Here is a 7,652-nt window from a genome sequence, read left to right as displayed (position 1 = left end):
GGCTGTTATTTTGGTGATCAACATGGAGGGGGGGGGGGGGGGGGGGGGTCGGAAATGTTTTGGGAATGGAGTAAAAGACCAAATGAAGTCCCAAAATGATTGGTGAATTGTGGACCGATTTCTTATTATTTCCACTTAACATGTATTCTGTGTCACGCTTCAGAAGAGAGAATGGAGATGGAAAAGAAAGAAAACTCTAATTGGATCAAGATGATAGATGGAGGGAGAACTAAAAAGGTTTTCTATCAATGGGTTGAAAGAAGCCACTTGTGATGGTGCTTTGAAGGTGGAAAGATGAGTGTATTTATCGGGTTTAAAACCGAAAAAATAAAAATAATTCCATTTGATGGTGGTAACAATATATATATATATATATATGTCAGATTGGTAGTGATGCGGGACAATAAATAATAAGAATTAAAGCAAGAAAAGAAAGTTTTTAGAGAAGAAGCTGAGAAGAGAAAGCAAAGAAAGAGAAGAAAGGGGATTAGAGATATGCAAAGTCTGCAATATTTTCATTAATCATCAAAACTGCTTAATATTTAGAAAAGTAGGGTATTAATACTAAAACCCTAATTAGAACAAACGATTGAGCTTATGGCCTACTAAATAAAATACCCAACAATAATTAAATCAAACCCAACAAATAAAGCCAAATTAATAAACCTCAACTTAAAGTTCATATAAATTAAAACAAAAAACATAAGTTAAAGCCTAATCTCTCAATTGTTTGGGCTATCCTCCATCGTATATGATCATACGCGTGTATAAATAATATTTCGGGTTCGGTTTGTATTGTTCACTACTCATTTGCAATTTATGATCGGTTTTCAAAGGACACCGTTCAGGTCTAATCTGTATCATGAAATAATCTCCAACATTAAGTGCATCATGATACTTAAGTAAATCAGCTTGAAATTTGTATTGTTCATTACTTGCTTGAATTTGTTTCATGATCTCAATATGCAAATTATGAACCCTACATGGTAACGACTCAGCTGACTTAGACATCCTATCGTGAGGAGATATAGGAAGGTGTTCTATAGGCTTCTCATGTTTGTAACTATGAACACTAAATGATTGAGGGTGTGAAATGAGACAAACATTGTTTGAAACCTGTGTAGATATGGTATGGACACAATCAAGTAAACTAGGATTATCTTCATCTTCCTCATCACATGCATGAGGTAAGGGGTCAAGAAGTTCAACATGTTGCTCTAAACTTATGATGTGCTGGACACCAAGCCTGTGGGGTGAGGAATCAGGTAATTTAGGAGGATTAATATCATGAGACTCTTCTAAGACCATACTTATCTCTATAGGCGATTCCACTGAAGAGTTCCCTAAAACTTCCTCTACCATTAAAGCAGACATATCAGACTCTTTCTTAATATCATTCTCAACCTCATGTGGACTCATTGTGTTAGGTCCTTCTTCTTGCACATCCTCGTCATCTAGGTCACTAAATTCCTCAAAATTAGGCTCATACACTTCAACAATACAATATTCCTTTTTATCTATATTCTTATGTTTTTGGATGACTAAGGGTTTAGAGGTGCAATCTAAAGAAATATGACCAAAACCTAATCAATTAGTACACTTATCCTTTGAACTCACCTTAGACACTTCATTGACAACTCGTTTGCCTTTATCTTTCTTACAAAGTTGGGCGCTACTAGGATTAGGTCTGTGGGGTGGAGCACCTAACAAAGAATCACTACTTCTGAATTGGGACCTAGTAGGGATACTATAAGAGCCCTGACGATTCATCCACTGATTCTTCATGACCAACTTGTAATTTTGAACTAAAGTATAAGCTTGGTTAAGGGTAGATACACCTTGAAATACAACTTCTCTTCTAAGATCATCATTTAAGCCTTTACAAAATCTACGCAAAGTCATGGCTTCATTTTCTCTTATGGCACATCTAATCATGTAATCGTTAAACTGCGTTATATACTCATTGATATACTTATTCCCTTGTTTTAGATTGTTTAATTGGTCTAAGAGTTTATTCCTATAAGACTGGGGTAGGTACTTCTCCTGAAGTTTTTGTTTCATTTTGATCCAATCAGTTATAGGAGGTTTACCTCTCATCTCTAAACAATCCTCAACATCTCTCCAATAAATTTTGGCTTCATCAATGAGTTTCATCTTAACAAATCTAACTTTTTTATTATCAAACAAGTTATGCCACTTAAAGAATTTATCCATATCACAAATCCACATATCAAATATCCAAGGGTCATGACGACCGTCAAAAGTGGGGGCTTCTATCTTGTTAGGACTCAAGACTCGCTCATCAAAGTCATCGTGTTTAGAGTAACCTAAATGATAGTCATATTGGTGGCGCTCAGAGTGAACTTGTCCATAATGATTATTCTTGTGATATTTATTGGTCTTTGAGTGCCTTATTTGAAAACTCTCTTGGGGCTCAATCCTTCTAAACATGTTGATCATCTAAGTTTGCAGTTTCCTTTAAATGGTCGTTGAGAGTATCACTAAAGGTTGAGTCTACAGGAAATGTAAACTTAAGCTTGGACACTAGATGATCATGACACAAATGCATGCAACACTAACTTATAAATGGAATTGAGATCATAAATGGTTCTTGTATGTAAAATCACAATACAAAAATAAAGCTAATTTTTTTTTTTGTGTGAAGATTAATCAAGAACAGATTATGCCAGGAAAATTATAAGCACGCAATGCTAGACTTTTTAAGTGTAAATGATTAATTAAATAATGGTCATTCAACAATTAGTTGCTAAATATCAAAGAAGAAAATGGTTAAGCAAGAGTGAACAGATAAAAATGCAAGGTGCGATTTTTTTTTCTAGGCATAAAAGTAATATTAACAACAACTTTGACTACCAAGTGCAATACCAAAAATCAACAAATCAAAAAGTAGAGTAATTTACTGGCTAGACTGCTTCGGAGTATGTTGGAATTTGATGTTGATGATGTGGCGAAGACAATGACATGGCAGACATGGACATGGCAGCTGAGATGGCAGAAACTGACGATGTGGCAGCTGGTGTAGCAACCCTTGACTGATGTGGTGATGATGTGGCTTCACTGGTAGATGTGGAGCTGATGCGGCTTCACCGGCTGATGTGGCGTTGATGTGGCAGCAATCGCCTTAAATGTTTGGTGACGTGGCAGGGGTTGATTAATTTGCCTTGAAAGCCTGCAGTGAATTCCATGTTGCTGTTACTTGCGGTCGTACTCATACAGCTCTATTGTGCAAGGATGTGACCTGATCAGCTGCTGGTTGCCATTGGCTGTTGGGAAAGTGAACTGTGTTTGTGGCGGCTGGGATGGGTCTGGTGCGGTAGCTGATCTAGCTGAGGAGAATAATTATTCTGTTGCTGGAGGCGTGAAAGAATTGGCTTTTTAGGACTATGCACAAGCTCTAATGGATCGATTAATTGCGAGAACAATTGAAAATTCAAAGCTCTATATCAAATTTGATATGGAACAATAAATAATAAGAATTAAAGCAAGAAAAAAAAGAAGCTTTTAGAGAAGAAGCTGAGAAGAGAAAGCAAAGAAAGAAAAAAAAGAGGATTGGAGATATGTAAAGTCTGCAATATTTTCATTAATCATCAAATCTGCTTAACATTTAGAAAAGTAGGGTATTAATACTAAAATCTTAACTAGAACAAGCGATTGGGCTTATGACCCACTAAATAAAATACCCAACAATAATTAAATCAAACCTAACAAATAAAGCTAAATTAATAAACCTCAACTAAAAGTTCATATAAATTAAAACAAAAAACATAAATTAAAATATAATCTCTTAATTGTTTGGGTTATTCTCCATTGTTTATGATCATACGCGTGCATAAATAATATTTCGGGTTCGGTGCTCCCACCAGGCAGATTCAAAACCCACTCTGGAGCCATGTAACCTCGAGTTCCTCTTGCCCTTGACGAGCATGATTCTACTTGGCTCTCTCGTTTTTAATTTGCCGAGATAGGCCAAAATCTGAGTGCTTCGCCTGGTAGTTGTCATCTAGGTGTATATTTTGAGGTTTTACACCACCCCAGACACTAGGCGTGGATCTTCTTTTCCAATCTTTTCGGTTTGATGAGTTGTTGCATATAAATAAGCAAGGCCTCTAGCAGTTCCCACAGCAATGTCAATCCTCTTTTCACAGTCAAGCACATCAGAAGATAATTTCTCTGCCGAGGACCCATGCTCCATGTAATTGTAAACCAACAGCCTGTGCTTTGCCCCAGCACAATATCCCCACATCTCTATTAAGTTCATGTGATTGAGCTTCCCGATTATGCTAATGCTAACTTCGGCTCGTAATTCTGCTTCTCTTTGAATAGCCTGATTCAATTGCTTAATCGCTGCAACTCTGCCGTCAGATATTATTCCTCTGTATACAATTCCTCCACCTCTTCCAATCTCTTCACAAAAATGCCGAGTTGCTTTCTTTAGCTCAAGAGTACGTGAATTTTCTGAAGTCAATTTCAATACAAAAATAACCTTGTTTACTGGAACCTGTGTGGTTTTGGTTTCTTATCAGGAAACACTACACCAATAAAACACCAAAGAATTCAACTACTCCAGATGCACAAACAAACCAAAGGATAGATATCGTTGTTCCATTTTCATGACTTTCTGCATACCTTCTGCTCAGCTGCGTGACAAGTTCACCAGAGCAATCTAATCTGAATTTTTCAGGAGGACTGTTGGAGTGGAGCTGCTGTTTGGCACTTTCAAGTAGAGGTCTCCTTCGAAATTTGGCCAAATATGTCCATTTAGCAATGCTGTCTTTGTGAAACAATACGGAATATTACTAGGATAGTCATGCTTGATGAATTTAAACTGGAAACCTTTGCAATCACACGTCTGCAAGCATAAATCCTCGCAGGTCTCTAGGGTGTAATTAGGATAGAAGCCAAAATCATAGCTAAAAACTCGACATTAGTCAGTTGAAGGAAGCCAGTCTCATTTTCACCACAAGAAAGATTGACCTCTGGTTCACAACCCAAAGACCAGTCTGTATGATCCTTGATCTTGAATCCTGGATGGCAAGAACATTTTCTACCAAAATCAGGAACATAGCTGCAATAACTGTTTGGTCCACAAGTCCATGAATCCTACAAGGTTGAGACAGGGCTTGCCATGAACCAACCCATGTGTCTCTCCCATCGAAATCAATCTTCAATCTTCTCTGGTGCCCTACACCATCATCTGCTGACATAAAAGTAAAATGATCAGTAGAGCTAAAGTTGCCCAAAGAATCAAAAGCAGCAATTCTACTACTGTTGTACGTGGACCGCCCCAGCTTCCCAGCTCATCAGCTCTGTATCTGGCCAATAAATGCTCGAGGTCTCAGGATCGTCATAAAGAAGACGAAGAGCATTATCGTTGTCGAAATAAAGCTTGAAGAAACCTGAAGAATAGTTGCTGTAACTTCTCGATGACACAAGCTTCTTGTCTTTCATGAGTGGCTGCTCAGCAAGGAGAGTATCTGCGGGAAAATCAAAGCTTTGCCAAAGTATTACACTGGCTTCCAAGTCAAATAAGATGAGATTTCAATTGCCATGGAGTTGTAAGTTCACTGAAGATTGTGAGAAAGTGTTTGTACACCAAACGGTGAACCCGACCGGCATCGGTTAGGACAAGATTACCAGATTTCAACTAGGACAGACTTGATTGTTTTCCATCGACAGGTTGGTCACGGTTTGCTATCCAAACTGTAGTGCAGTTTCCGTCACAGGAAGGTTAACTAAACCATACTGTGAAGCAACGTGCATTATCTCCAACAGGAAAGAATCCAGCGGAGAAAAGCTTGGTGAAGTCAAAATATATATCATTTGGGTACTCCACTGACAGAGATGAGCCTTTGCTTAAACTATCTGAAGATGAAGTTGAGAAGGAAAAGGATAATATCAGTGGTAGAAGAAGCAAGAAAAATTTGGTAGTCATGGAGTTTATGGAAGTTTCATAGTTAGGAAATGAGAGTATGTTTGGGTTATATTTTAATGCATTTTCTGCGACTTCAGGGAAAACTTTCAGGGAAAAATACATGGGGATACGCAAGCATGACACACAAAAGCCAAAATATATTTTGGTTATTAAACGCTTATGAGTGTTTGATTAGGTCCTAAACCAATTAAAAAAAATAAATTGAAATCATCTTACATTTTTATCGTTTCTTCCTCAATGGCCGGAATTGAGAAAATGTTTTGAACTATTTTCAAATAAAGTTGAACATAAAAATATTTTAATTAAAATAAAAATAAATAAACTTTAGCATCTATCTTTCATCAAATTAGAAAAATAAACACAATACAATATGATGGATGAATGAATACATAGATGTAAGAAAAAACAAAGACAAACCAAGTGAAATGGTAAAGAGTTGAAGCAAGATTACTGAGATAATTGTTATCACCATGGTGAACCAAAATTCTCCATCACGTACACAACCATGTGAAAGGTGTTCTGTAATTCTTGACATGGTCATAGGCTTTAATACCCACAAATATTGATCAAAATATCACCATCTTTCAATGTAAGTTCATACTTTTACTTTTTAATAAAGTAATTTTTTAACAATATTCTATTAAAAATTTACTTGGAAGAATTGATGAAGATTAAAAAATAAAAATGAAGTGAACCCTCACCTAACCTAATTTCACACTCAATTAGGACAAGGCCCAACCGAGCCACGCTAGACTTGGTTGGATTGAGGCCTAATTAAGTCTCCACACACGGTTATGTCAAGTTTCATGCTAGACTTGATTGGGCTTAGGCCTAACTGAGTTCTCTCTCTTTTCTTTCTTTCTCTTTTATCGCTTTCTCTCTCTCTTCTTAATCCCTTTTTATTATTACAAGCTACAATTTTATTACAACTCTACGTGGAGATATAACAAAGAAATAAGGCTGCTACTTTGAGAAGCTGAAAGACTTTCTAGATAATATCTAGATTTTTTCAGGTTTTTTCAGCTATAAAATATCATGTTTTAGAAAGAGAAAAAAAGGATTCTGTTAACTCAATACAAAAGAAAAATATTTTACTTTATCTCTCTCTACTTATTGTTTTTACAAAATATCTGTATAAAAACCCTAAATTAATTTTGGCTTCGAAGGGTTTTTCTTTTTTTTGTAAGTAACACTCCCATTCAACCAATTATCATCCACAAAGGAAGCTCAAATTTAGTGAACTTTTATCAAGATTCATCACTATCCCCTATCAATCTAGTGGTCTCTTTTATTCAATTAATCTACTTTGAACTAAGTTTTTATATTTGTAGTGTGTCACAACGTTAAAAACCAAAGTTATGTGGTTAATTGTTGTAGTTTATCTTGCAAAGCCTTTCAAGTATGTGCATGGCCTCTGCGAAAAAAGTCATAACTCAAATTAAGCATCAATTAGTTTTTAGAATTTAGAATATAGTAGGCTAGAGACTGTCGTCATGCATAAAACTGCATACGCTTTTGCAAAGCGAAAAGAGCATGATTTTCTTGTTGTTGGCTCTCGCCAGCAGTGTATCTTCCATATCTTCCACAAGCACAAGCCAACAACTCTCACAAAATTAAGAGCCATTGGCTCTGGTACAATTCCCAGCAGTGTAACTTCCAAGCACAAGCCTACCTCCACATTTTCGTCGCCATCAGGATC

At 36.5% G+C, this 7,652-nt stretch overlaps 1 pseudogene; it reads right to left on the bottom strand.

Moving 5' to 3' along the window:
- Window positions 1–3,903: 3,903 nt before the first annotated feature.
- LOC18104262 (putative receptor protein kinase ZmPK1) lies at window positions 3,904–5,953 on the bottom strand (annotated as a pseudogene).
- Between the last annotated feature and the right edge of the window lie 1,699 nt (window positions 5,954–7,652).

Source organism: Populus trichocarpa, chromosome 13 (assembly GCF_000002775.5).
Source record: "Populus trichocarpa isolate Nisqually-1 chromosome 13, P.trichocarpa_v4.1, whole genome shotgun sequence".
NCBI classification, from domain to species: Eukaryota; Viridiplantae; Streptophyta; class Magnoliopsida; order Malpighiales; family Salicaceae; genus Populus; species Populus trichocarpa.
Note: the sequence above shows the minus strand (reverse complement) of the source record. Positions and strands in the feature narration are given on the sequence as shown.